Here is a 27,941-nt window from a genome sequence, read left to right as displayed (position 1 = left end):
CCGGTACAATTCCATTCTTCCACCGCAGTGCTCACTCATCCCATACATTGCATACAAAGATACTGCTCTGATGTCTGAAGGAAAGTCAGCTCCGTTTTAAAAAGTTTAACAGATTTGTGTGGCTGGAACTTCAGGGTATTATCCCTCTTGGAGAGATATTCACCTATCTGAAAGTGCTGATCTGGGCCAGCTGAGACCCAAAAGTTTCATGATTTTCTGACTCCGCACAGCTATTGTAGGAGGGCAACAGAACCCCAGTTGCTCGTAAACAGTTGACTGCAAAGTCCAGCCAAGTGATTTTGGTTGACTTCATGTTATTTTTCTTGTTTTGTTTGATCCCACTTCAGAAAGTGGACACCATGTTAATCGCATTTATAAATACTGTCTGCACTGGTTGCAGAACCACGGGGCTCATTTAAAAAGAAAGATTAAACACATAAATTATTGTGATGAATTAAGCTGCTAACTTCCTTTCCTCTCAGTACCCAGAGTATCTAAAAGGCCCCCAAACCGAATCCAGGGAGAATATGGAAACGAATGGACCACCAGAAACACTAGCATTTCATGGGAATATTTCAGAAAATCATCTGGCATGGGGATCCATCTTCCAGATGACTCAAGGCCTCTCTGTAATAGAGAAAGCATAGAATTTTCCCACACGCAGTCTGCACTGTGTCAGCCTCTACCCGCTGTAGTCATCCATTTATCTCAGAATTCAGAGAGGTGAGCTCTGACTGCCAGCATGAGCCAAGGATGGATTTACTACTATTGTGCATGCCCACAGCAAATTCGAAAGTTGCACTGCTTGGTTCAGTGTATGAACTAGCTCTAATTCCTGTGATGCAGAATTTGTTATTTTATTATATAATTTGAACACAAGGCCTTGTCTAGGTTAACAGTGTTGTTGGCACTTGTTGGCAAGGCAATCGTAGGTATAAAGAACATGCACTCCATGCAGTATATAATTCTAGATTGTGTTGTGAAGGGAAAACCGTAGGTTAAAAAAAGGAGGGGAAAGTAAAGGCCAGAGTTCTCCGCTGCTGCCAACAGTGGCCGTAGCCTCCAGTTGTTCTGATGTCATGTAAGTGTCCTGGAGGAAAAGTCTGCAAACCTGGCATCTGTCCTCTCTATCCAGTACCCTCTCTCTCTCTTCCAGAATCCAGATTTCATTCACTTTTAGGATTCGGTGTGAATCTGGATTCCTCCAGAAGCATTCCCAAAGCATGCTAGGTTATGTCACCTCTCCTGTTTCTGATCAGCAAAGTTTCTCATTACACTGGCAATTTTAAAGCTTAATCATATCCATCCTTGGATTTGTTTACCATTCATGCTGTGGTTTGTGCAGGCTAATGAAATTGATCCACAGCTCTGGAATCTTCACCAGTGGGCATTAGTGAAGGCAAGAAACCTAAGAAACTCTTGGGGGAAAATTAAGGCAATATTTTATGAAAAAAAAAGAGAGATGATTGAGACTGGGAAAATACATTAAAGGACAGTAAAGCTGAATTTAACTCAGCTGTTCCAGAAAGGTAAGCTTATCCACCAAGGAATCCGATTTACCGGTTACTTGAATGCTGGCTCAATTTAACTTTTAAAACTCCTTTTCTACAGTAAAATATATTGAAAATGATTATTAGAATACAGTTAGTGATTACATTGACTTTCCCTTTGAGAAGTGATAAAGCACAGTGGTAAACACAGAACCTGGAGACAAATGTCCAGAGTTTGAGCTCTGCCACTCGGGAGCTGTGTGACTGGAAATGTTACTTAACTGCTCTGTGTCTCTCTCGCCTCATGCATAAAATACCAATAATGACAATTCACAGGGGGCATTATGAGGATTATAAGGTTAAATAAGTTCACATATGTGCAGTTCTCAGAATATTGCCCAGCATATAATAAATTCAATATAAGCATAAAGGATTAATATGTTTTCAGTAGGTGAATGATCTTGAAATACTAGTGTAAATTAGAGAGTTTCAGGTAGAAAGTGTCCTGAAACACCTTCATCTGAGTTCTAATTCAGATTTTTCTAAGTATATATCGGCCCCAAAGATGTATTCTATTATTATTATGGGATGGAGAGTTGAAATACAAAATCTGATTGAGACGTATGCCAGGTAGTTATAACTTAGACCTGATGGTCCAAATCCAATACAAATCTCAAACATTTTGTGCTCTGGGAGCCGGACTGCCTTATCCGGAGTTCTATTCAAGATGTTACAAGGACAAGGAAGCTTTCATTTCAGATTTTGCCTGGAGAATCTGGGCTCAATATTGTCTCATGGTCCTCTCACATTCAAAAACCCACTTTGCCAGAATTGCCCTTAGCGTAGTGGGTTGCAAAATTAACCCAGCTGAATGTATACTTTCTGGAACAGTCAAAGTAGAGTTCCCTCTCCCTCAGTGCTCTCCACACAGGGAAGGATTCTGGAATTAGAGGTGCTGTCTCTAAGTTGTTGTTGATGGCAGCTTTCTCATTTTCTATGTCATTTCTGGGAATATTTGGGATTCTGTGTTAGGAAAGGCTGCTTCTCCACTCTACTGGAGAGAGCTAGGCCCTTTCACAACTTATGATCAAGGCACAAATCAGGAAAAATATGTTTTTGTTTTCACGGGAGAGGCTATAAGTACGCTCTGTGGGTAACAACATGTCTTTGAGAATCTCTGAATGGCCCAGCATTAATCAGGTTTCCTTTAGCAGTTTCTAAGGCCGTGAGCCTTACCAGGGAACACATACAAGAATAGAGTTTCAGAGCAGATTCTGCCATCTCTGAGGCTATCCCTGCATCTCTGGTCAAGTCAGAGGAAAAGTGAGCCCTTCTTAATGATCCTGGACATGCCTCCTTGAGATTCATTTAAATGCAATTACAAGGCATCGCCTTCCTATTAGTACGGAACGTTATTATTAATGTTAGTATTATCATCATATTATTTTCTTATTATCTTATTATTATTATTTAAGGAGACACGGAGAGATTCCATGGATGGGATAGAAGCTTTCAGCGCTCGCCGTATTTCATCTTCTTTTCCTCCAAACGTACGACAGGGCTCATTTCTGAGACCACACTCCACCTTAGCATTTGGGTGGAACCACGTGACTAGTGAGTTGTGAGCAAGATGGATTGTTGATATGAAAGTAGCATTTCGACATGTCCCTCCTTGCATCACAAGAAGGACGGCGCCCTCTGCAGTGGCCCAGACCCACAGCCGACTTCTCATGAGTGAGCATTAAATGCTCCTGTTGGGCCATTGGAATTTTTTATCTGAAGTACCAGCCTGCCCTGACTTAAACAATAGAAGGGATGGCGTCATGAGGTTTGTCGTTGGCCAAAGAACTTTCCTACTGGGTAGCAGAAGTAGAGAAAAAGAAAAGAAAGAAAAAGCATAGAGAAGTTTATAAAAGTGGAAAAGTATCGCTTTTGTCTTCACTGGGGACAAAATGAACAATTAAATTTGGAAAGAATATGGAGAGAGGCAGATAATAAGCCAGAAGGCATAGATTAGACTATTAGCAGTAGATTCACACTGAGTCCTTTTGGCCATAGATAATCCATCATCTAATTGAAGTGAGGTACATATTAATACAGAAAAACTAAAGTGAGAAGAAGCTGGAAGAAAAAATTAATATTTTTTAAAATATAGGTAAAAATAATAAAAGCTACAGATAGGAAAGCAGGAAATATATTTAAAGAAAGAATATTGAAAAGCAAAACAATCAACTTGACAATAGACAGACTGTTGGAGCCAGAGCAGAGGGGGGCTTATGGCTGCGGTGAAGGCACAGGGTTAGTGAGACCTTGCGTGCCCATCCCTGCACCTGACGTCTGGGCTATGGGACACTCTCCTCTGATTTGATTCTGAGCAAATAACTGACTGTGGAGTAAAACCTATTCCTAAAATGGAGTTGTGTCCCTCTCTGGAGAGGAGGGACGTGGTACGCCCCTCAGCCTGTCCTGGTAATCATGATCCACCTGAGCTTTGGGATAATCTCAACATTGCCTGTATCAACCCACGGGGTTCGTGTCCGTTTGTCAGGCTAACACACATACCTGCAGAGTTGACATCTGCTTTCCATACACATTTCCTCCCGATGAGTACGTGCATGGAGTAAACAGGCAGATCGCCTCTAACTCACTGAGAATGCTGAGGGAGCAAAGGAGGAAGAGATTCAGGAAAATAAAGACTAAATGTCCTTGCAGAATTGTGATGTGACTACGCTTAAAAGAATGGAGGAGGTGGAAAGAATGAATGGTTAAGCTTACAGAATTTGAACATTGGCATGTCTGAATTTGAATCCCTGATCCACCACCTCAAGTCCCTATAAACCTCAATTTTCGTCTCGGAAACAACAATCCACCTTGCAGGGTGTGTAATCAAATGGAATATTGTTTGCAATGTCCTTCACACAGTATATTTTCAAAATCGCCACCAGGGCAATTCTGTTACACGGAAGTCAGGTGGTGTCACTCATCTGCTCAAAACATCGCATTTGCCTGATCACGTCCTGTGAGTCGACATGACCTGGGTCCCTGCTGCCCCTTGGACCTCACTCAGACCACTGACCGCTCTTACCCCCACATGCTGAGTCCCAGCCCCTCTGATTGCTTTCTGTCGCCTGAACCCACCCACCAAGCTATTCCCCACCCAGACCTCCTCACTTGCTCTTGTCCGGCATTGCTCTCTCCCTAGGTTCCTTGTAAGACTTTGCCCAAATGTCACTTCTGCAGTGAAGCCTTCCCTCCCCATCCCGGCTTAGCCAACCTTTCCCAATACCCTCCACAGCTCTTTCCTCTTTATTTTCTTCCATAGCACTTTTCCCCTTGTTAATACAGATCCAATTTCCTTATTCATTTTGTGGTGCATCTTCCCACAATAGACCCCAAGCACGCTAAGGGAAGACATTTTTCTCTGCATTGTTCATTGATGTGCAAGGGTGCCTAGCACGTTCTAAACACTGAATACTATTTGTTGAATGAATGCATTTCCAATATCACTGTAATAGAAAGATCGTGCAACAAGGTGATGCACTATTTCCTATCCAGTGCAATGTTCTATTGACCTTAGATCATTCGCACATGTCCAGCCTCCCCCCAGACACATTCTCTGACTCCCCACACGTGGCCTCGGCACGCACTACATGGAGAGCTGTGCTTGGTCCTGAAGTACATAAGCAGGCAAAAAATAAAACAAGCATGCGTTCCAGGGTTCAAGTCAGGTAAAGAGAAATATTTGAAGAGGATAAGGCAAATAAGTCCTGGAATGGAGACAGAAATTGAATGAAATTCCTATATTTTCTGTTCCTTCTGATATTTTTCCACTTAGAGTTTTTTTCAAAGCCAAAGTTTTCATCAGATAATAATAAGAATCAATACCTATCTAGCTCTTAACATATGCCAGACATTGTTCTCACTTTATAGGCATTAATTCACTCAGTCCTGGCAATAGTCTGTGAGGAAGATATTATTATTATTCCCATTTTACAGATGAGGAAACAGGGCGGGTGAAACCTGGCCCAAGGTTACGTAGCCAGTAATTGATGGAGCTGAGCTGAAATCCCAGACAGCTTCCCTGTACAGACTGCGGTCTTAATTACATTGCACTAGGCATGTAATAAAACGCTCTTTTCATATGTGAGTCAGATGAGGCATAAGTTAATATCACTCAATTGAATCCTAAATGTACGTTTTGTCCTTTCCTCTGCTATCATCACGGGTGAATGTGATGGTTCTAATGGAAAGCGATATGAAACAAAATGAACAGAAATGGAGCCAGAGCTATGAGATAACATAAACCCTGGTTTAGGGGCCCGGGGACTTGCTTTCCTGGAGATACCATTAAGGTTTAATCGGTAAGCATCTCTAGACCTGTTTTCTCCTTATGTAACAATGTTGCAACTGTACGCAACGGTTCTTAGGATCTCCTTTAGAGCAGAATCTGGGGGCCCATCACCCCACCAGAGAGGCGTGTTTGGCAACCAGCAGCGTCAACTTGAGAGCAATAGGGAACATGGTTAAAGGCTGGACTCATCCATATTTTACCTTCAACTCAGATCACCCTCGCTGGGGGAATTTAAGAGCCGGATATACATGAAGCAAACATGATCAAACATAGCAGCTTTGGAGTCATATCCTACTGGAGAAGTGTTGGGAGATTAGGGACAGCCAGGACAAAGATGGCGAGAAAATGAACCCTGTGCTGACTCCCTGTCAACTGGGAATCATCCAGTCATTCTCAGAAAAAGAATGTTTTGCAGGCATAATAATTTTACTGAGCTCCGACTTCATCGTCTTCTTCCCACCATTACAGCCCCCAGGCTCAAGAACCCTTCACTTCTATAAAGGATGAGGCATTAAGTTACTATCATTGAAAATAAAAGCAATTCCTGGTGGGTATTTTAGGAATCAACAGAAAGCCAAACACGGTGAACAGAAGGGGTTTTCTCATTATAACTTTTGTCACCAACTGCAGAGAATGCCGGGCTGGGGACTTCTGATCCCTGGGAAGGAATGGCTTGCTGGTGAGACACCAGCTAAGTCTGGGCTCAGATTGACTGTACTTTGGGGAAACATGGGACCAGGACCTGAAGGGGCAGCAAAGGGGCAGCTCTGCTCCAGGGTCTGAGCTGCTTTTCAGTGTGAGAAGGAGGATGGGGATGCTGTGAGCGGGAGAAGGGAAGATACTCAGAGGATGTTCGGGGAGGCAGGCATCAGAAAAGAGAGCAGTGGACTAGCTAAGGATGCAAAGTAAACTGAAGTGCCACTGTGAGCCCATCAGATGGTCTCAAGGCTTCTAGGCGTATGCCCTTCCAGGACATTCTCTTTTGATTGAGACTGCAGGCCCAGGCACAAAAGAAAAAGAATGCTGTGGTTTTCTCGCATTTTTGTAAAGGTTTATAGAAATGTGGTCATGGTACATGATACTGTAATTTCTTTTTGGTGTATATATATATATACACACATATATATAGATAGATTGATTTACTGAAGTAGAGTCAGTTTGCAATGTGTCCATTTCTGGTATACAGTAAAATGCTTCAGCTATACATGAACATACATATATTATCTTAAAAAAAAAGAGAGACTGCAATTTCTGTAACCAAATAGAAGTTAACGTAATGCACCGATCATTAATATTCAAAAATAATTATACAATATTAATAAAATGACTTCATCTTGTAAGAAGACGGTGACTGTTTCCCCACCCGTCAAATGCGAGAAGATGGAGGTTTAGGCAGAGTGAACGGAAACAGTATCAGTCAGGATGTGTGTGTTTTTCCGAGAAGTCCATGTGTCATGTCGTGGATTTACGGGACTCCGGCTCTGGTACCTCAACGGACGCATGCAATTTATTTCTGAAATTTATCCCAGAGGCAGTCGTCTCTCACCCCACATCATGCTTCATGAGATGTGCATGAGGATTCACAGGTAAAGCTGCTGAATCCATGCATTAGACAACGTTGTAGAATCAAAATCCAGCACCTACCAGAAAGGAGGAGTCTTCCTTTACAGGCTGAGAGTAAACCCTGCAAGACCATGTCTGAATGTTGTTTACTTCTCTGCCTCCAGTGCCCTCAACAAGTGATTATTCAGTAGTTGATTATTTGTTCAGTGAATGAATCAGAGAATAATTATCTTAAGCATCAAACCTCTCACTCCAAAAAAAATAAATAAAATGAAATAAATAAAAACAAAAAACAATTGACACAGACATTTTCTTCTGGCAGTGTCACATGTCTGCTCCATTAGACTTGAATGTCCTTAATCCTGGTCTCCTTTCTCTCTGCTCTCTCTGGCCTTCTGACTCCCTTCCCCCACCCACTAGCCCTTAGCTTTCCACCACCTCAATTCTATTGTCTGGTGAGATGGTAGAAGAAAAAAGGAAAAAAAAAAAAACCCAAAACCTCATTCCTAAAGCATTTGCATTTTATTATTATCCAGGCCAAGTTTAGGTGGAATAAACTCAGAAAAATAAGGAAGTCATTATTAAGAAAATGAGAAGTTATGTGTGTTTTTTTTTTCTTCTTGTCATTTCCACATGGTTATCGGCACCTCCATTTTACAGTGGTTTTAAGATTATTGTAGTGGAAATCTGCCCACAATAATAGAGTTGCTTTCCACCATCACAACATGGACCTCACCATGTGAGGATGCAATTTGTATTTTAAAATACATATTAAATTCCGTTCCAGCCCCCAAAGCTATGCTTCCCAGTTTTTCTCCATCCGGCCACATACAGATCCTCACTGCTAGAAGCAAACCTGATGTATGGAAATACGAATTCTCTTAAACTCCAAGGTGATTCTTTCCTTTACAAGAATGTTCACCAAAATGCTTCTCAGAAATAGCTAGTTCTTCCTCTGCATTTAAATGGTAATATGACACACAGAAATTCAGTCCACAGAGAAAGTCGAAGGGGTTCAATTATGCATTTGAATGACAAGGAAAATAACTTATACATGAATAACAATTTCTATTTTTTCAAAGTCTTGTAATCAATCATTACAATCCAATTAAAGAAATGAGTGCCTTCTACATGAAAAAATGCTCAATATCACTAATTATCAGAGAAATGCAAATCAAAACTACAATGAGGTATCACCTCACACCAGTCAGAATGGCCGTCATTCAAAAGTCCACAAATGACAAATGCTGGAGAGGGTGTGGAGAAAGGGGAACCCTCCTACACTGCTGGTGGGAATGCAGTTTGGTGCAGCCACTGTGGAAAGCAGTGTGGAGATTCCTCAAAAGACTAGAAATAGACTTACCATATGACCCAGGAATCCCACTCCTGGGCTTATATCCAGAAGGAGCCCTACTTCAAAATGACACCTGCACTCCAATGTTTACAGCAGTATTATTTACAATTGCCAAGACATACTAATAGCCTAAATGTCCATCAACAGATGACTGGATAAAGAAGTGGTGGTATATTTATATGATGGAATACTATTCAGCCATAAAAATGACAACATAATGCCATTTGAAGCAACATGGATGCTCCTGGACAATGTCATTCTAAGTGAAGTAAGCCAGAAAGAGAAAGAAAAATACCATATGAGATCGCTCATATGTGGAATCTAAAAAAAAGAAGAAGAAGAACATAAATACAAAACAGAAACAGACTCATAGACATAGAGTACAAACTTCTGGTTGCCAATGGGGTAGAAGGGTGGGAAGGGACAGACTGGGAGTTCAAAACTTGTAGATACTGACAGGCATATGCAGATTAGATAAACAAGATTATATCTATAGCACAGGGAAATAGATACAAGATCTTGTGGTAGCTCACAGAGAAAAAAATGTGACAATGAATATATGTATGTTCATGTACAACTGAAAAATTGTGCTCTACACTGGAATTTGACACAACATTGTAAACTGACTATAACTCAATAAAAAGATGCTTAAAAAATAAAAAGAAATGAGTGCCTTCTAAAGATAAAGCTAGGGTTAAGGATTCATAAAGAACAGAAGACAAAGACTGTGCTTTCAAGAAGCTGATGTTCTAGCTACAGAGAGAGCTAGGTAAATATTCAGAACACAGTGGGTTATGCCCCTTTTGTTAAAAACGAGATAACAGGCCCCAAGTGAAGTCACCTCACCAAACCAAAACTTAAGTATCATGTTGACTGTTCCACAAACGGGACCTTAAACTAGTCATTCAGGAAGCACGTAGTCAGCACTAGTTACATAATCTGTCTGATAGACCCCCGCCATCCCTATAAAAAAAAAAAAATGACTTTGCAATAACCAACCCGCTTTGTTTGCTTACTGTAACTTCCTTGTTCCCTCTCCCTTTGGCTTATAAGTCTCTCGTTTTGTACAGCTCCCGGGAGCACCTTTTTCATCTGCTTGATTGGATGTTGTCTGAGTCGAATCTATTTTTGCTCAAATAAACACTCCTAAAATGTGAATATGATTCAGTTTGTCATTTAAAAGTCCTGGGGTCAAAGGAAGGAGCTGAAGGAGACCCCTTGAAGGCTCCCAGGAGCCGGGCCCGGATGCCCAGGGAGCCCCTTAAGCACCTGCTTTCTCGCGGCCCCTAGGGGTGGTGGGCAAGTCCCTCTCGGATTCGAGCTCCACAGCTTTTGCGCTTATGGGACTTTATTTGGGCATTTGTTTTTCCTGGATCGAGTCTGAAAACTAGCTGGAGTCAGACTAAACCTAACTTAAAAATGGGACCCTGGTTGGACTGATTCCAGGGTCAGACTGGGCCTGATTTAAAAACCAAACTCACTTTGGAGCCTCCTTTTCCAGAGGATCTCAAGATATTTGAGTCCACTAGTACACATATGTCATGCCACATGGAAAAATTTACTATGAGGAAGAACATACTTCTGGAAATTATGTAATGTATTTATAAATTTGCCAATGCCCAGAATAAAGGTGAACTGCTTTCTCCCAAGATTTGGATTAAAAATGCATCTTTCCATTACTCCTTCCCTCTCTGACCATCTATCTGATCATGTTCTGGAATTATGAGAAAAAGAATGCCATAATTCACATATCTCAGACCATTGCAAAGGGGAGTGATTCAGCCTCCAAACACCTGTTGGACTTGCCACATTCCAGTGATCCTGTAGTTCTGTCCTTCACAAAATTGGGATTAACAGATACAAATTACTACATATAAGATAAATGAATAGCAAGGACCTACTATATAGCACAGGGAAATATATTCAATTTCTTACAACAACATATATAATGGAGAAGAATCTGAAAATATATATATACGTATGTATGTGTGTAACTGAATCACTTTGCTGTACACCTGAAACTAACATTGTAAATCAACTACACTTCAATTAAAAAAAAAAAAAACATGATGTTGGAAAAAGGAACAAATTGGATGACTAGCTTAAAGAATGTGAATATGGTGCTGTGACCTGTGAATGCCACACAGAGATTCAGCAAAAACTGTGAGAAGACCAGAGTGGTAGCTGGGAGGAGCACTTACGCCTTAAATTGTTCTTGTTTGTTTGTTTTGTTTTATCACATCTCCTAGTTAGGCTTAGGCTCATGATCCAAAGGGAGAAATTTTGTTAAAAAGAAGCCAACAGCCCCAAAATGAAGTTGCTTATGCTAAGCCTCATAGCATCATATCAAAACTTAACTTAATTACAGTTTCAGCTCTCCCAGAAATGAAATCTTAAACCACTCATTCAGGAATTGCGTGATCAGCACTAGTTAGGTGATCTGCCTGGTAGAACTTCGCTGTCCCCTAAAGGAAAGTAACTTCGCAATAACCAATCTGATTTTTTTTTTCTTGCCTAGTATAACTTCCTTGTTCCTTCTCCCTTCTGGCTATAAAAGTCTTTCATTTTGTGCAACCCCTTGGAGCTCCGTTCCGTTTCCTGAATTGGATGCTGCCCAATTCAAGTCAATTTTTGCTCAGATGAACTCTTAAAAATTTTAATATGCCTCAGTTTATCTTTTAACACCTCTCCTAAAGGCATAGAGAAATACAGAAGGAGAACAAAGGAGGTTACACGTGGGCAGTGAGAAATCTGAATGGAGGAAAGGACATCCTTCCGGATGAAACAAGCACACGGTGAAATTTACCCTCCTCAGTCCCCTCTGTGGCGTCTCCCCTTACAGCAATCTGGGCCCCTATCACACAGTGCATTGTTCTGAAGCTGTAGCATAATTTAGGTTCTAGTTAACCTCACACACAACCTAGGCTCCTAAAGTATCTGGTGTGTTTCCTCAGTCTACATCTGCCTCTAAGTCATCTTAGACAGATGGGAGACAACAAATTTGGCTTTCTGTCTGATTGATCATATTGATCTCCTCAACAGCTCCGTGAATCACTTAAGTTCCCTCCTTGGCACTCTAAAGGAGATCTCAAACACCACTTGTTCATTGTTTATAGTAGCCGGCAAGAACAAACCTAGTTGAATCTTCTAATTCAAATGTAGGTTTAAGAAGAGTCTACATGCCTGATCCACGCACAAGCCAGGATAGCCAAGCAGTCAACCAGCACTCAGGAGAATGGGCTTTGAAGCCACGCGGACCTGTCTCTCTCCCTTTCTAGCTGGACAGCTTTGGACAGGTGACTCTACCACCGTTATCCTCAATTTCTTCAACTGTGACACAGAAATTATAAGGTTTCTGTCATCAGTTTTGTGTGAATAAAATTAAATCAATGAGATGTAACTTTTAGCCCAGTGCCTGGGACCAACAGAAGAGTTTGGAAATGATTATAATAATTTTAATTATTTTATCCTACAAGGTGTACTGTCTAAGCGTGTCCCTTTTGAGAAGATAACAGGCACTCAAGAGTACTCCTTGAGAGAATTTTGGATTGGAGAGCCTAAATTCTTTAAAGTCACTGTCAAAACCATTTTTTTCCCCAAACTCTATGCATTCTATGCAATTGGAATGAGTTATCATTGTCCCCAACCACTTCACATGTTTTGTTTTGTTTTGTTTTTTCTCTTCTTCTCTTAAGGAACCCTCCTTCTCTCTCTAGAATCTTATGCCTGCAGGCATTTTCCCCTCCATAAAAAAAATCGCTCAAGTATTCTTTATGCTATTCTTCATGTATAGTCTTCATTTACAATAACCCTTCCAGTCTACTAGGACTCTGGGTACCGACCTTTAAAGATCACATCCTGGGTCTCCCCCTTGCCCTTTGGCTTCCAGTTGGGTTTGGCCAGTGAGAGGCACTAGCAACAGATGCAAGGCAAGAAGAAGGACCCCAGGACAAGTCTTCTCTGCTCCCTCCCTGTTTTGCCATCACCGTCTGGCACAAGTGTCTCTCCCTCTCCTGCCAAGTGACTCTGTTTCTTGTCCTTCAGCCTGAGGGGTGATAATGGCTTCTTGCATTATTAGTTCCCAGAAGCATTAATACCCTTTGTTGATTTCCGTAATCCTGTTCAGTAAATAATTTTCTTTAGAATCCCATCCCTGTTGGCTTCTGCTGGGAAGCTGGCTAATTATTGTCGTTTTTTTTTTTTTCTTTCCAATTTTCATTTATTTATTTTTTTGCCCATTCGTCCATTTATTTAAACATCCACTCAAATTAAAACATACTGGCCACTATGCTGGGGCGCTGAGGTACAAGTAAGAAAGATAAATGAAAAGGATTGTAATGGGGCCAAGTCTGCACCTTGCTCTGCAACTGTAGAATATCCAGGCGGCCAGCTCTCCAGTCTGCATGTGGTTTCTGGGCCTGCTGCATGGGTAGAGCTGTAAGGGAACATCCAGAGAGATTGCTGAGGATGGGATTAAAGCGTGTACTTAGATGTGGGAGCTGCCTGTTCTACCCTCTTTCCCCAACACCCCCCCCCCACCAAATATAATGGAAAAATTCCTGGAAAAGGCACAGAACTTCCTGAGCTGAGTATACTGGATCCAAAAAATGTTGCCCTATTTAAGATAACAGAATTTGCCAGATATCTAATAGCAACAATGGAACCAATGCAGAACTTTTAAAGTCAGTGGGGATAATGATGAAGATCCAGAAAGCGCAAACATCAGAATCCACACGTGCACTAGGAAAAAGCAAAAAGCATCAGAATTGCAGGTGTTGCTCCAGATCAACAATCTGAGCCCCAAAGAGGAGTCTATCCAAGGTCACAAGCTAAAACGCGCATGCTCAGGATAAACCTACCTCTCGTGACTCCCTGTCCCTAATTTTTCAGTGGGGGATGATTGCAAGAGGAGTTACATTTTCAACAAGAATCAGAGCCATGAGTAAAGCAGGGTGGAATTTCTGGAAATAAACTACTTCTGGGAGGAGCACTTTGAAAACTTAGGGCTTTGCTAACCCCTCAGAATCCCACTTGTGGGCGATCCTTTCCTTCACCTACACCCACCCCCAGCCCTGCTTCTGGTCCTGCCGGCTGTGCAGGACTCAGCTGCGATGTGTGCACCGTTTTCTTCATATCTGAATGCCCTCAGGTAAGGGTGGATTTAACTTGCCCTTGGCTTTCTTGGTGGGAAGCGTCATCTGTCAAGCCGTATGTCTTTTTAAAATTTTCTTGGCTTGAACCTTTCCATTTTGTTATCACAAGTAAGATTGCAGGCAGTTCCGACTGTGAGCTATTTGAGTTCTCAGGTGTGTGTTTGAGGGGATGAAGACCTGTGCCAGGAATATAGGTTAATGCCAGTGCCAAACACAAACCCTCCTCTGTCAGCCTCGGGAGAAATCCTGGAAGTGACTGTAAGAGTAATTCACAGCAGTCACCTGGTGTTTTTTTCCCAAGAAAAGATGCAATGAGTCCATCCACACTATTCTTAGAGAAAGGTAGTTAGTCTGAAATTTTTTTGTTACGAATAGCAGTTTATGAGTAAAATCCCATCCTCGACCTGATTATCCCCATTTGTACTGGATGCCATGGGAGTTGACCAGATGTCCACCACCAGGACTTGCGGCACAGATTTTCCCAGGCACTGGGAGTATTCGTGTGGACAGCTCCCAACCCCGCCTGTTCTTTTCCAAAATTAGCTTTTGGCTGAAATGAGCAGCTCTGTCCAAGATCACACTCCCTTTCTAGGGGCCAGATCTACTTTATTATCTGAAGTAACAGTAAAAGGCTGAGAGGGATAAAGTTCTGGCCCTTTTGCTGTAATTTTGGTTTGCTCTTCAGAGCCAATCCCAGACCCCCATAGAATCAGATTAGGACTCGATTAGGACTCTGTAGCTGTTATACTGCAACCCAGAGTTCCTCCTGTCTGGTCCTGCATCCTGTGTTCCCCTCCTACAATGTTGCTCCTTAGAACACTCTCCACCGAACTTGGCGCCAATCCTGTCTTGGAGCAGGCTTCTCAAAAGACTCTACTGCAGACACCCATCATCCCACACGCTCCCAAAATGCTAAGACATATTCTGCATAAAATCCTTAGTGCCACCTCCAGAGTCAGAGAGGTCTGGATTTCATGCTGACCCCTTACGCAACTTCCAGTTCTACAACGTGCCAGCACACCTCACTTCTCTGGAGGAATCAAGCAGCCCCCTTGCAAATCTGCTGTCCTCTCATTCTGCCACGTCACCCACTCCTCCATTTTCACAGCTCTTTTCTCCAAGGAGCTCCCAAAATATTATTCTGGCTTGTATCGTCTTAGTCCTCTTACTTTATTAATAATGACAATAAGAGTGAAGTAAGCCAGAAAGAGAAAGAAAAATGCCATATGATATCACTGATGTGCGGAATCTAAAAAAAGAAAAAAAAAAAAAGAGGACACGAATGAACTCATCTACAAAACAGAAACAGACTCACAGACATAAACAGTTTGATGGTTCCTGGGGAAAGGGGGTGGGAAGGGATAAATTTGGGAGTCTGAGATTTGCAAATGATAACCACTATATATAACAATAGATATAAAGCAAATTTCTTCTGTATAGCACAGGGAACTGTATTCAATACCTTGTAATAACCTTTAATGAAAAAGAATATGAAAATGAATATATATATATGTATATATTCATGACTGAGACATTATGCTTTACATCAGGAATTGATACGTTATAACTGACTGCATTTCAACAAAAAATGAAAAAAATAAAATGATAAAAAGAATGGAAAATAACTTTGAATATATACAATTGCACTTAATTATTCCCAATTATTCCTCGAGGAAACTTTTTAAAAATGAAAAATATTTCATTGATTATTTAGATGCAAAAAGTGAAGCACCAGGAGACTCAAGTTGCTTCTCCTGCATGTGGTACCTGAGACATGAAAAGTGCCGGAGGACAGTGACAACGAGGTACTGGCACCGCTGTCACTCAGAAGGAGAATAAAGGCGAAAGCTCTGGTTCTCTGCAGGCCTGTGCTGGTGATGCCAGAAAAATGGATGTGGGCCGTGAGGAGGGCCGTGTCCCAGGCTTCGGTTGAGCCCCTGGGACGTGCCCCGCCAAGTGTGGGTCCTTGGCTTTGCACAGGAAAGAATTCAAGAGCGAGCCGCAGTTGAGTAAAGGTAGATTTATTCAGAGAGATACATTGAAAAGCAAGAGAAAGGCCCTGGGGTGTGGGGGTTGGGTGCTCAGATTAAAAGTAGGTACACACGCCATAGACAGACTGTGGGCTGTCTCTGAACAGGGAGAGAGAGAGAGAGGGCAGTGGCCGCGAGGCACTGTGCTGCCAGTTTTATGGGCTCAGTGGCTACATATGCTGATAAGTGGAAGGAGCAGTCTAAGTAGCCTGGGGAAGGGGTTGGGGTTCCCAGGAAGTTGGCCGTTTCCCACTCTCTGACCTGCTGTGGCTCGCCGTGGGACTGCCGTGGCGCCTGCGGACGTGTTATTCACCATGCTAGTACATTACAGTGGGCGTACAATGAAGCTCAAGGTCTGCTAGAAGTCACATCTCCCACCATCCTGAGCCTCAGGGCCTCCTGGGGGCTGAATCTTCCACCACTTTGATGTTAATTGCTGTAGCTTTCCTTGAATGGCTGTGCCCTGCCCGCCTCCTGTCTCACCAGGACTCCCGTGCATTATTTCCCCAGCCCTCAAAAGCCCAGGAAAGAAAAAGGTACTTGTAATGGACAAACACATTAATAAGTGAATGAATAAAGTTTTACCAAAAGTTCTAGCCTATTATCCTAAAGAATGAAATCCCTCCCCCGCTTCAGAGACAGAGAAATGAGGAAAAGGGCTTTCCTAAAATGGTATGTATTTTTTTTTCCTGTTGAAATTCTTCATATGAAAAATTCCCATTAGAAATACTAGGAATCTAAAGTGAAAGGTTAGAAAAAATCCAGTAAATTGCCCAGCATCACTTGGCTAACAGAGAAATATCCAGTCACCAGCTCTTATGCAGCCTCAGGACTGCCTCCGTGGCTGCTCTGGAGTGGTCCTCCTGGAGAGGATTCTTCAGTAGGCAGGGGGCTGTGCTCCTCAGACGAACTTCTCAGTTTAATCTAGATAAACTTTTGATAAATATTTATTTCCGCCAACTCTTTAAGGGTTGTCTTTTAAGGCTGATCTATGTTTTCTTTTGTTTTATTCACTCAACAGAATAGTCATTAGAATTATGTAGATTATTTTGAACTGAAATGAATCTCAAAAATAAGACACAGAAATCTTTCTTGCTTATTTAAAAATTTAATTAAAATTTATATTTAGTGCAAACAAGAGATTAAAATGGCTCAAAAATCAACAGATATAAATGGAAGTATAATGAATGGTCTTCGTGTGAACTCATGTACCAAACACCAGTTCCCTTCTCCACAAAAATCTGTTATATTAAAGTTCTTGGCCTTCTTTCCAGAGAGATGCCATGTATATTCAAACAAGTTATACAAAAATATATATAAATATCCTCTATTCCTTACCTTGTTACACAGAGATAGCTGATTAATACTTTACACACATCTCTGCACCTTCTTTTCTTCATTTAAAACTAAGGTATTTTAGAGATCATTACCAGCAGTACGAAAGACTTTCTACCTCTCTTCTTAACAGCTGTGTAGTATTCTCTTGTATAGATCCACCATACTGACTTTTAAATTTTGTCTTCTATGGATATGCATTAAAGTTGGTGCAACTTTTTACAATTACAAACAAATTCCAAATAATTACTTAACAAACATCTACAGGACACTATCTTAGCAGTGGAATTGCTGCCTTTAAGTGTATTTGTAATTTTGCCAGTTATAGCCAAATTTCTCTCCATACAGGTTATGCTAATTTATATTTTCGCAAGCAATGCGTGAGAATTCCCTCACACCTTCACCAGTGCAGTGTGACATGACATTTCTTTTCTTTTTCTTTTTTTTTTTTTTAATGTCTTGGTATCTTAAAGCTGTTATAGTCTGCATTTCTCTGGTATGAGTCATGTTTGTCATTTCAAAAATTAGAAGTCATCTACATTTGTTTTGAATGTATGTATTTTGTCCATTTTTCTATTGATCTTTTGTTTATTGGTTGAGAAAGTAGCATTTTGTGATCTGAGTTGAGTGTGTTGAATTTTTCCTCGTCTTTAATTTGCTTTTGATGTTTTTCATCATGACACTTTTTTTTTTCTAATTTTCATAATCTTTGGTGCTTTACGGGGTTTTAAGTTTTATGCCAAGATGAGAATTTCTCACTCCATAGTTAAAAAGAATTCATCCATGCTTTCTTCTCATATTCTTCACTTAAAGCAGTTGTTAGTGCCTTTCTGAAGGAACTAACCACTACTTCATTCATAATTATTCTGATCCATTTGTTAACTGTTTCAAAGAATCTGCATATACTGGATTCAGGCCAAACATTTCAAAGATATGAGAACACATTTACAGAGATCAAAGGTGAAGTGATGTCAAGGAAAAAGTTTGTATGGCTAGCAGGGTACAGAACAAAGGTTTAAAATATCCTCAAAGAAAAGAGAACCCCGCCCCCTTCCCCAAGTTGGGTGGCCAGATCTCAAAATATCTCCAGGGTAGAAGCACTTGAATCAGGAAGAAAAATATAAGACTGTCTGACTTTACTGCAACTCACAGGAATTTGGAATTAGTTCCTGGGAAGAAGTGGCATCAACTGAAAATTACGAGACTTAAAAAGTTTCAAAATGAAGATTAAATGTGCAGCTGATCTGAGATTTTTTTTGTGGGTGTTGTCTCATTCAGCAAACTTGGGGTCTGGGGAAAAAAAAGTCACACAAATTTTCTGATTCGTTTCTCTGACATGATGCCCCAAAGGGGAGAAATTGTGAGGTCAACACACTAAGATATTCACATTTCCTTACCATTTAAAGACATAAAATGACTAGAACCTATTAGCCCAGGAATTCCTCAATAATAAAAATCAGCTTCTTTTTTCCTTTAATGGCAATGGGATACAATGGGAAAGGTTTTTAAATATATGTTGCCGTGGGTTTTATTAATTAGCAGTGTGTATAGCTAATTGGTACCGCTTATTGAAGGTTTATTTTGTGCCAAGCCCCATGCAAAATATGTGTTATGCTTAGTGGGAGGGTATAGCTCAGTGGTTAAGTGTGTGCTTGGCATGTGCAAGGTCCTGGGTCCAATCCCCAGTACCACTGTTAAAAAATAAATACATAAACCTAATTATCCCCTCCCCCCAATTTTTTTTTAAATTCGTTATGCTTGACAAACGATTACATGGGTCTTACCAGCAATTTAAGAAAGATTGGGTGTATTATTGCATCCCATTTACAAGATGTTGGGGCCCAGGGCAGGCTGCCCCAAAATATGCCTTTATAGTATATTGATGATTTTGAATGACAGTTACTTAAGAAATGGCCAATGCAAGAGGGACACTCTGACCTTCTTTACTGTCTCCCTGAAAGCAGGAAATAAGTCTCCTGTGAAAGGTGCCCTCCCTGCACCTGGAGGTAGAAAGACACCCTTATCAGCAGAGATGGAGAATTCAGGGCTGAGAAGCTTATATAAACAAATCGTGTTGCTTTAATTTCCTACCCCAAGTCCAAACTCTGTTTAGATGCTTCACCAATTAAGCAACAAAAACCTATGTTTCTTTGTCCTGTCAATTCCTTGCAAATTTATTCTTTCTTTGTCTAAAAAAGGCTGCCTGCTTTGGTCTCTTCTTAGGTCCCAGTTTCTGAGACCTCCGTGTGTACAAATTAAATTTGTAACATTTTCTCCTGTTTATCTCTCCTGTGTCAAGTTGATTGTTAGTCCAGCTACAAGAACTCAAGAGAGGTAGAGGGGGATGTCCCCCCTCCCTGGAAAAGGTGAAAGACTGAGGTATAGAAAGGCTACATAAGCTTGACCTGAAATCGTGTAACTGGGATGCAAAATCAGGACTTTCAGGAAAGAAATCATGAACTTTTAATAATGTACGGTCCAAATTTACCATCCTCCCCTCATGTGACTTCAGACAATAAACTTACCACAAGGCATTATTTACTTACGCTACTCCACTAACTTTTTAGAAGATTATGAAAATATAAAGAAACGTTTATGAAATGTGAGAGCACAATGGGAACAAAAAGGAAGTCAGCACAAATAATAGGGGGTTATTCCAATAATTTCAGTGTAATGGGAACGGACGTTAAAGTTTGCAAACTCAAGTCCATGGGACCTTACGGGGGAAATGTATCCAAACTAAATCCTGCCAGCAACTAATATTTACGTGTTTTTATCTTTAACTTCTTGGCAAAACTGTAAACTAGACCAAGAGTGACTTAGACCTCTCATAATTCCTGATCTGGAAGTGAGTTTGGGATGAACAGATCAAAGGATTTGCCCCCTTTTCTCACTTTCAAATTGTTATGTAATAGAGAATTTGGCCTTTGTCACTGGTTCCTCAGAGGGAGAATCGAGTGATAAAGATGTCTTTGCTATTCCTGAGCCCCTTGGATCACACTTAAATTATGCTAAGAGATGAAATGATTCAGGATAGGGGCTGGTCACCAGGAAGACCAAACAGGATTGGAAGGTTGAGGCTTTGAGGCAGTCTGACCTCTGGGTGAGGGAGGAGGGGGTGGAAGCCTGGAAAACAGATCCAAAAATCTGTGTAACCAAAGGCTTCCCCTGTGAGGCAATATCCACAGAAAGGTGTCTCCTGGTTCTGTATGCAGTGGCTCCTGTGCCCACGCACAGAGGCACACAGGGCAAGGAGACAGTCTTTCGTCTCACCAAGCATGGCCCCTCTCGCTTTTTGGCATCTGCTGGCCTCATCACAGATTTTGCTCAAGCTCCTGCTTTGTGTACCCCCAACCTGGGCATATACACTTTATATCCCTCTCCTCTCTCTTCAGGGACCAGAGTACTTTATGGAAGTCCTACTGAATGAAGAACAACACTTTGGCTATTTTAGAACTTGGTGGTGGCTGAATGTCTTCACTGGAAATAATCCTTCTCATTCCAACCATTTCTGGCAACCTCTCAGAAGGCGTTATGTCTGAGTGGAGGGATGGAGAAAAGCTGGGGTGAAAGGAGAAAGGATAATAGCTTGTCTCCTGTATTGTGTCTTATGACCCGTCTAGTGCATCTTGTCAAAGCTCCAAGGAAAGAACAATTGCTTGCCGTTGGCCCCATCAATTTTGAATCACTTTCCTAGTCTTCAGTCTCTGGACTCTACTCCCTGGCTCCCAGTACCCACCACAGACCCCAGGATGTGATAACTGGTTAGAAAGGACTTCCCTGTACTTCCTCTGGGTGGTTGTGTACCCTGATTTTATACCCCATAGAAATACTTATAAGATGCCTGGGTTTCTTGAGGCTGGACTTGTCCTCCCATGCAGTCTTATTCTCATGTTACTTTCCAGGTCCTCACATGAATTTTACAATCTATGTATGTAAAAATTGCCATTTTTTGAACTTCAATATTTTCACTGAGATGGAAAAGCTCCATCAGACAGTCAAACAAATGGCATTTAGGATTTGACCTGTATCTACCCTCTTCCATTTTAAGCAAATGGAAAGGGATGCTTGAATCCTTCAGTGGCCATCTGTCAACTGGCTGGGCTAATTACTGAGAAGTTTCCACATTGTTATCTCCTTCCTCATAAACTCGAGTGTCTCACATACTTACATGTTGGAGCCCCATCAAAAGGCTTGGAGGCAAGCTTGTTTCTCTGCTGCTGCGATATTAAGAACCATCTATGGTTTGTAACTTTGAGAGAGTTCCTGGTTAAAAGGGTGATGAGAAGCATTAAGCTTTTCCCTTATCAAAGAGATAAGAATTAAAAATAAGACAAAGGGGGGTAATTTTAAATCAAGGTTATTTTTAGTGGTAATTTCTTCCCCACAAAAAAAAAAAAATGGGTTTGCCCATGTCTATTGATTAAAGCTGGGATCCGTACTATGTTTTAAATTTCTAGAGCCAATAAGTCATGCATACGGCTGCTGAGCTCAACTATCATTCTGGACTTTCTGTTCAAGAGTAATTTAATAAATAATCAATCACGGGTAAGCACAAAAATTTGTAACCCTCATATCAGAAATGACATTTACAAAACCCCAAGTTGGAGCTTCTTCTCATGATTTTATTCCTCTGTTATTTCCATTCTGTTATTCTTCCAAATATTCATTCGCACACATTATTTTTGGAAAATATAGCTTAAAGATCATACAAACCTAAAAAGTCCTACACTCAATATTGTTGTGTTTACTTTTATGCCTAAAATAAACTAAACTGGTTTCTACATTGAAGATTTTTATTTGCTGTTTTCTCTGCCTATGGCGCCTTCCCACATCTTGGTAGGAATGGCATCGGATCTCAGCTCAAATGTCACCATTTTGGGTGACCGTTCCAGTCTCAACAATTTAATTTTCTCTCTTACTATGTGATTCCCAATTTCATTGTCCAATTTTATTTAACTTATTGCATTTAATGTAATTTTTAAGTAATAGGACTCTGCTATCTAAAATGATAACAAGACTTTCAGCAGGATTTTCATTGGACATATTGGTCATTTATGATACAAAAGCCAACGAAATTAAAACTTACTTCCCCCCCAAAATAACTTAACTTTTCATAGCGGCAGTTTCTTCTCAGAGCCAGTTACTCATTTCCATGCTGTGTCTTCCATCTCCACATGCTAGAGTCACCGCCTTGCAACATGTATGACAAATTCTTTTGTGGGGAAGTTTCCAGTACTAGCAAGCTTCAAAAGACAGCCGTGTCTGGGGGACGGAAGGCTCTGCATCAGAGTTCGCTCTCCAGACTGGCTCCAGCAAACTCATTACATCAAGATCAAAATGGCTGACCAGCTGTTTCCCTTCCCTGAAGTATTTGCACTTTAAAAGGGGACACAAGCCCAAAGCTGAGATATCAAGCTTCTGTTAGATGAAGAAATAAGCAAAAATCAACTTAACAAACAAACAAACAAGGAAATATGAAAAGGTTGTGTTGTCACTGCTGGGAATCATTCGAATTGGCCAGCTGGACCACCGGACCTGCTCTCTAGAATTCTCAAAATAATTTGCAAGGATCTCTAGGAATCAATTGGTTCCTAAATTCTGCCTTAGTTTTCATATTTGGCAGGGACTAAGGTTCATTAAAATATCAGAAGTCACTACAGAGCCTCAAGTGTAGTGGCCTCATTTAGGGCTAATTCTGTCATCATGTTGGGCACAGGCTGACTCCCAGCAGGGGTCACAGCTGGCCTAGGAGAGTTAATTATCCTCAGGATGTAACGACAAAGCCATCAGCCTGTCACTCAGGCGTTTGCTCCTGTGTGCCAGTAGCTTTGGATTATCAAGAAAGGCAAAAGGAGTTCCTATTATCAATATGATGAATTATATTTCTTATTCTGGGTAATGAGGGACCAAATCAGGAAAATGTAAGCTGAAAACAGTTGCATTATTTATTCAAATACAATAATAAAAAAAACAATTTTTTAAAAATATTCTAGCAATACATGTAGAGGCAGTAGTTACCAAGATAGACCAGGTTCCTGCTTCCATGAATGTTATATTCCAGTGACAAGAAATAAGCACAGAATTAAAAAAAAAAAGAAATCTAACAAGAAAATATCAGGTCAATCACTATGGAAAAAAAAATTAAACAATGCAATGTAGTAGAGAATGACATTGTAGAAGAGAAAAGTAGATTACTCATCTGGCATGGTCATCCAGGAAGGTACCATTTAAGCTGAGATACAAGGCCATTCCTATAAAGATGTGGAAAAGAGAGTTTCAGGCAGAAAAAGTACCAAATGGAAACCCATGAGATAGGTACAAGTGTGGTTTATTTGAGGAACCAAGAGGAAAAAAAAAAAAAAAAAAACTAGGATTCCTGCTTTCAGAAGATGGAGTAGAGGGAGGAGGCAAACTTTTCCATTTTATTTCTCCTAAGAGTAACTGATAAACTATGGGCTTTGTAAATACAGTGAACATAAGATGACCCTGAAATGTGGAGATAAATAGACTAAGGACAGAGGACTTGAGTAACAATAAAACCCAGGGAACTCCCCGGGGTTTCTGTTTGGCTTCATACTTCCCAAACTCGGAGCTGAAAATAAGCTAATATATCAAACACAAATGAGTACAGACAAAACAAGACAAAATTCCTAACAAAAGCATGCCCTCTCGAGCCCAAGGACCAGGAAAAGGGAAGCTTGGCAAGAAAGAAAACTTTTAGACAGTAATTGCTCTACCTCAGCCAAACATCATAGAAGAAAACTGTTGATGAACTCTGACCTGGTCAGCAAAGGCTGAGTGGGAAACCTACATTTCTAATCTCGCGAGACTGTAATGCGGCACCCCAAATCTCCCCCTGGGTTGGTGTCAGAGATCGAGTAAGAAGTTTGGATTTTTATCCCCACTGGCTGGCAATGACACCCTTGTCAGAAATGTCAAAGGAGGCCACATAAAAAGGCTAGACTTCCACCCCCACTCAGCTTTAATGATGTGCCCCTCCTTCCGTGATGAGGCCAAAGGCTTGGTAGGGAGTTCAGACAGCCACCATTACTGAGCAATAGCAAAGCCACCCCCACCTCTGCATGCATTATCGGTGGAGACCACATGGGGATTGGAGCTCCCAACCTGCCCACCAGTCAGTGATGAGGGGCCCTCTCCCTCAGTTGTCACTGTAGGCTGAGTGGGGAGTCTAGACTTAGTCTTTACCTGGGAGTAAGCAGGTGGCACGGCCCTTCCCTGCTCCAGTGGTGTCAGAAAGCACCAGATAAAACTGACAGGTTTAAATAAGAAGGTTAAATAGCCTCTTAACATAATACAAAATGAGTCAAAGTTTTAATAGAAACTCACTAGTTATATCAAAATGAGAAAGATCTCACGTTGAACGAACAAACACAACACCGAGATGCTAGAGATATTTAAAAAATCTGACAAAGATTTTAAAGCAGCCATTATAAAAAAAATATTCAAAAAGCAACTACAAACACCCTTGAAACCAATAAACGTAGGAATCTCAATAAGGAAATAGAAAGTGTCACCAACAAAAACAGGAGATAGACTGAAGTAACATATGGAAATTTTAGAACTCAAAATACAAAGACAAACTGAGCTTAGTGGATGGACTTAATAGTGAGAGGTAGCAGAGAGGGGAAATAATTAAATGGGAGGGTAGAGCAACAGAATAAATAAATAAATAACCAGAGACTCCAAGAACTGTGGGATTAACAAGAAAAGATTTGACATTCATCTCATCAAAGTTCTGGAAGTGGAGAAGAAATACAGCATGGCTGAAAAAGCATTTGAAGAAATAATGGCTGAAATGTTCACAAATTTAGCAAGACACACAAACTTACAGATTGAAGAATCTAAGTGAATCTCAATAGACGATCCCAAAGACAGAAGACTAGAGACACATCATAAATACACTTCTGAAAATTAAAAAAAAATTAAAACGTCATAAAATTATCCGGGGTACATGACACCTTGCTAGAGGAGAAAGGCAATGTGTCTGGGAGTAGGTTTCTCATAAGAAGTCACAGAGATGAAAAGGACATAATATAACGTTTCAAGTCCCAAAAGAAGACATTTGTAAACCCCCAATCTTATATCCATTGAAATGTCCTTTAGAAATTAAGAAAAATTCAAAGCATTCTCAGATAAATAAAAATTAAGACAGCTGATCACAAGAAGAACTTCTCTAAAGGAACTTCTCAAAAGGAAAAGAAAGAATAAAAGAAGGAAACAAAATATCAGAATTAAAAAGAATGCTGTGAGGAAAATTATGGATAAATACAATTGGCTTTTCTGCTTCTTCTGAGTTTTCTAAAATTTGTTTACTGATTAAAGTAACTATCCTAACACTGTCCGGTGTGATTTTAAATGTACGAAGAGGGCAGATTTAAGACAATTATAAATGAGGGTGCACAAAAGAACATAAAGGAGTTAAGGTTTATATATTTCACTCAGATTTGTAAAATGACAGCAGTAAACCCTGGTAAGTTGCATACTAATATAATATAATATATGGTATATTAAAATAGTATAATATTTTAAATGCATAACATCTGCAATAATCATTTTAAAACTATATAAGTTCCCAGTTTCTGGTCCAACACATAAAAAGCTTGCAAGTTACCACATCAACACTCACAATAAGAAAAAATGCTGAGAAAATTGAAAAGCAATGACTTTGTTCAAAGATCCTTCAGAGAACTGAGGTCATAGGACAAACAGACATCCTGAAAAGTAGACAGACAGGTAAATACAGATGCAGATTACCTTTGCTGAAGCAGAAGCAGCTAGAGGGAGGAATGGTGGAAATATTTAAATGTTAACTTCAGCAAATTCCTGGAGGTTGAGTGTTGACTAGCTTGAGAATTAAAAGCCCCTTCAGGGCTCAGTCTTTTAGAAAGCCCCCTAACTTTTATGGGTTTTACCTCCAGGAACCCCATCCGTTTCTCAGCGTGATGACTAGAAAAAAAAGTCTCTACCTGTGTGGTTAGAGGAAAGCAAAGAATAACCATTCTGAAATATACCCAAGGAAAATAACCATTCTGAAAAAATCTAACAGAAGTAAAGGGCGCCTTTGATAAGACTGTCAGCAGACTAGATGTGGCCGAAGAAATAATCAGTAAACTTGAAGACACATGAATAGAAACTTCCAAACTGAAAACAGAGGGAAAAAAATTAATATGGGACAGAATAGTCCAGAACTGTCGGGGCAATTACAAAATTACAAAAGATGCGATACCAGCACCGTGGGAAAACCACCGTGGAAGAGAGAAGGGAGCAGAAGCCATATTTAAAGTAAAAAAAGGCTTACAGCTTCCAACATGAGTGACAGAAATGAAGGCACAAATCTAGAAAGAGCAGAGAACACAAAGCAGGATAAATTAAAAGAAATTCTTCGAAAAGAAGGAAACACATACAGGTCCGTTTCTCTGCATGCCTTATAATTTTTATGAAAACTGGGTATTTTATATATTATAGCCCAATTCTAGATTCTGATTCCCCTTCTCGGGGTTATTATTATTGCTGCTTTTCTGTCTTGTTTAACGACATGCCTTGAAGGAGTAGGAACCTGATTTCCCTGATGTTAAAACTGTGTGCTGATTCTTCCTGACTCAGAAGCCTTGCAGTTTGCTCTCTCTCCCTTACTGCGTTGTGCTAAGTAAGCCCCAAACTTCTCCTGGACACTCTTTACAATAGCTTTCACCCGAGGCTAGCCTCCAGGAAGAAGGGGGTGGGCCGATAATCTCAGAAGAATGGACAGACCCTCTGAAGCTCCCCCCAGGACACCAGAAAGATTCAGGGAGGTTAAGGGAATGTAACAGCGCCCTGTAAAGTGCCCTGATTGGTATCACCTTTTCTGTTCCATCCAGTTTTTTCTCTGTAAATCTTCAAGACCCCAAACTCCAAGATGGTGTCACATTCTCTAAGGCACTAGCCTGCTGGGGCTTCGCTTTGCCCGGCAAAGCAATAAAACTGTTCTTTCCTACTTCTCCCAAAGCTCTGCCTCTAAGCTTCAATCCATTTTTGGGGGTACAGAGGCAGGTTTTGCAGCAGCAACCTGGACTAACTCTGGAGTCTACTTACCCCAGAGGATGCCATTACTAAATATCTCTGCTTTTTTCCCCCTCATTTTCATTTTTAAACCTGGCTTCCTAAGCGTAACTCATGGGTCAGCATAGTTTTGTCAACTGAAATAAACGCACAGCCTAAAAGTTGAGAGTTGTGTTTTATTTTACGAACATTTCTGAGGACTCGAACCCCTTCGAGCCCGGGATGACAGCCCCCCAGATCGCTCTGAGGGGCTGCTCCCAAGAGGTAAGGGAGGAGCCAGGACATATAGAAGCTTCACAACAAAGACCAGGTAGTTGGGACAATAAAAGATTACTTGTTATCTAAAGAAAACCAGGCACCTAATGTTAAAGAATTTAGCGCTTTTCTATGTATGGGAGGAAGCAAACATTTGAGCTCATTGAATTCATTCCTTTGACAAGCAAGCACCTCGCTATCTAGGGCCAATATCCTGTCCTTTCTTGTTCTGAGTCCCCTCAGGGTGCACCGCTGTGAGTGGCTGCAGAGGCCGGGCTGCGGGCTTGTCTTCAATGGGGGGTGGCGGCAGCCTCTGATGACGATGGTTTCAGCATTCTTCGCTTACTG

Source organism: Camelus ferus, chromosome 24 (genome assembly GCF_009834535.1).
Source record: "Camelus ferus isolate YT-003-E chromosome 24, BCGSAC_Cfer_1.0, whole genome shotgun sequence".
NCBI classification, from domain to species: Eukaryota; Metazoa; Chordata; class Mammalia; order Artiodactyla; family Camelidae; genus Camelus; species Camelus ferus.
The sequence above is the reverse complement of the archived record's forward strand: the minus strand, read 5'-3'. Positions refer to the sequence as shown.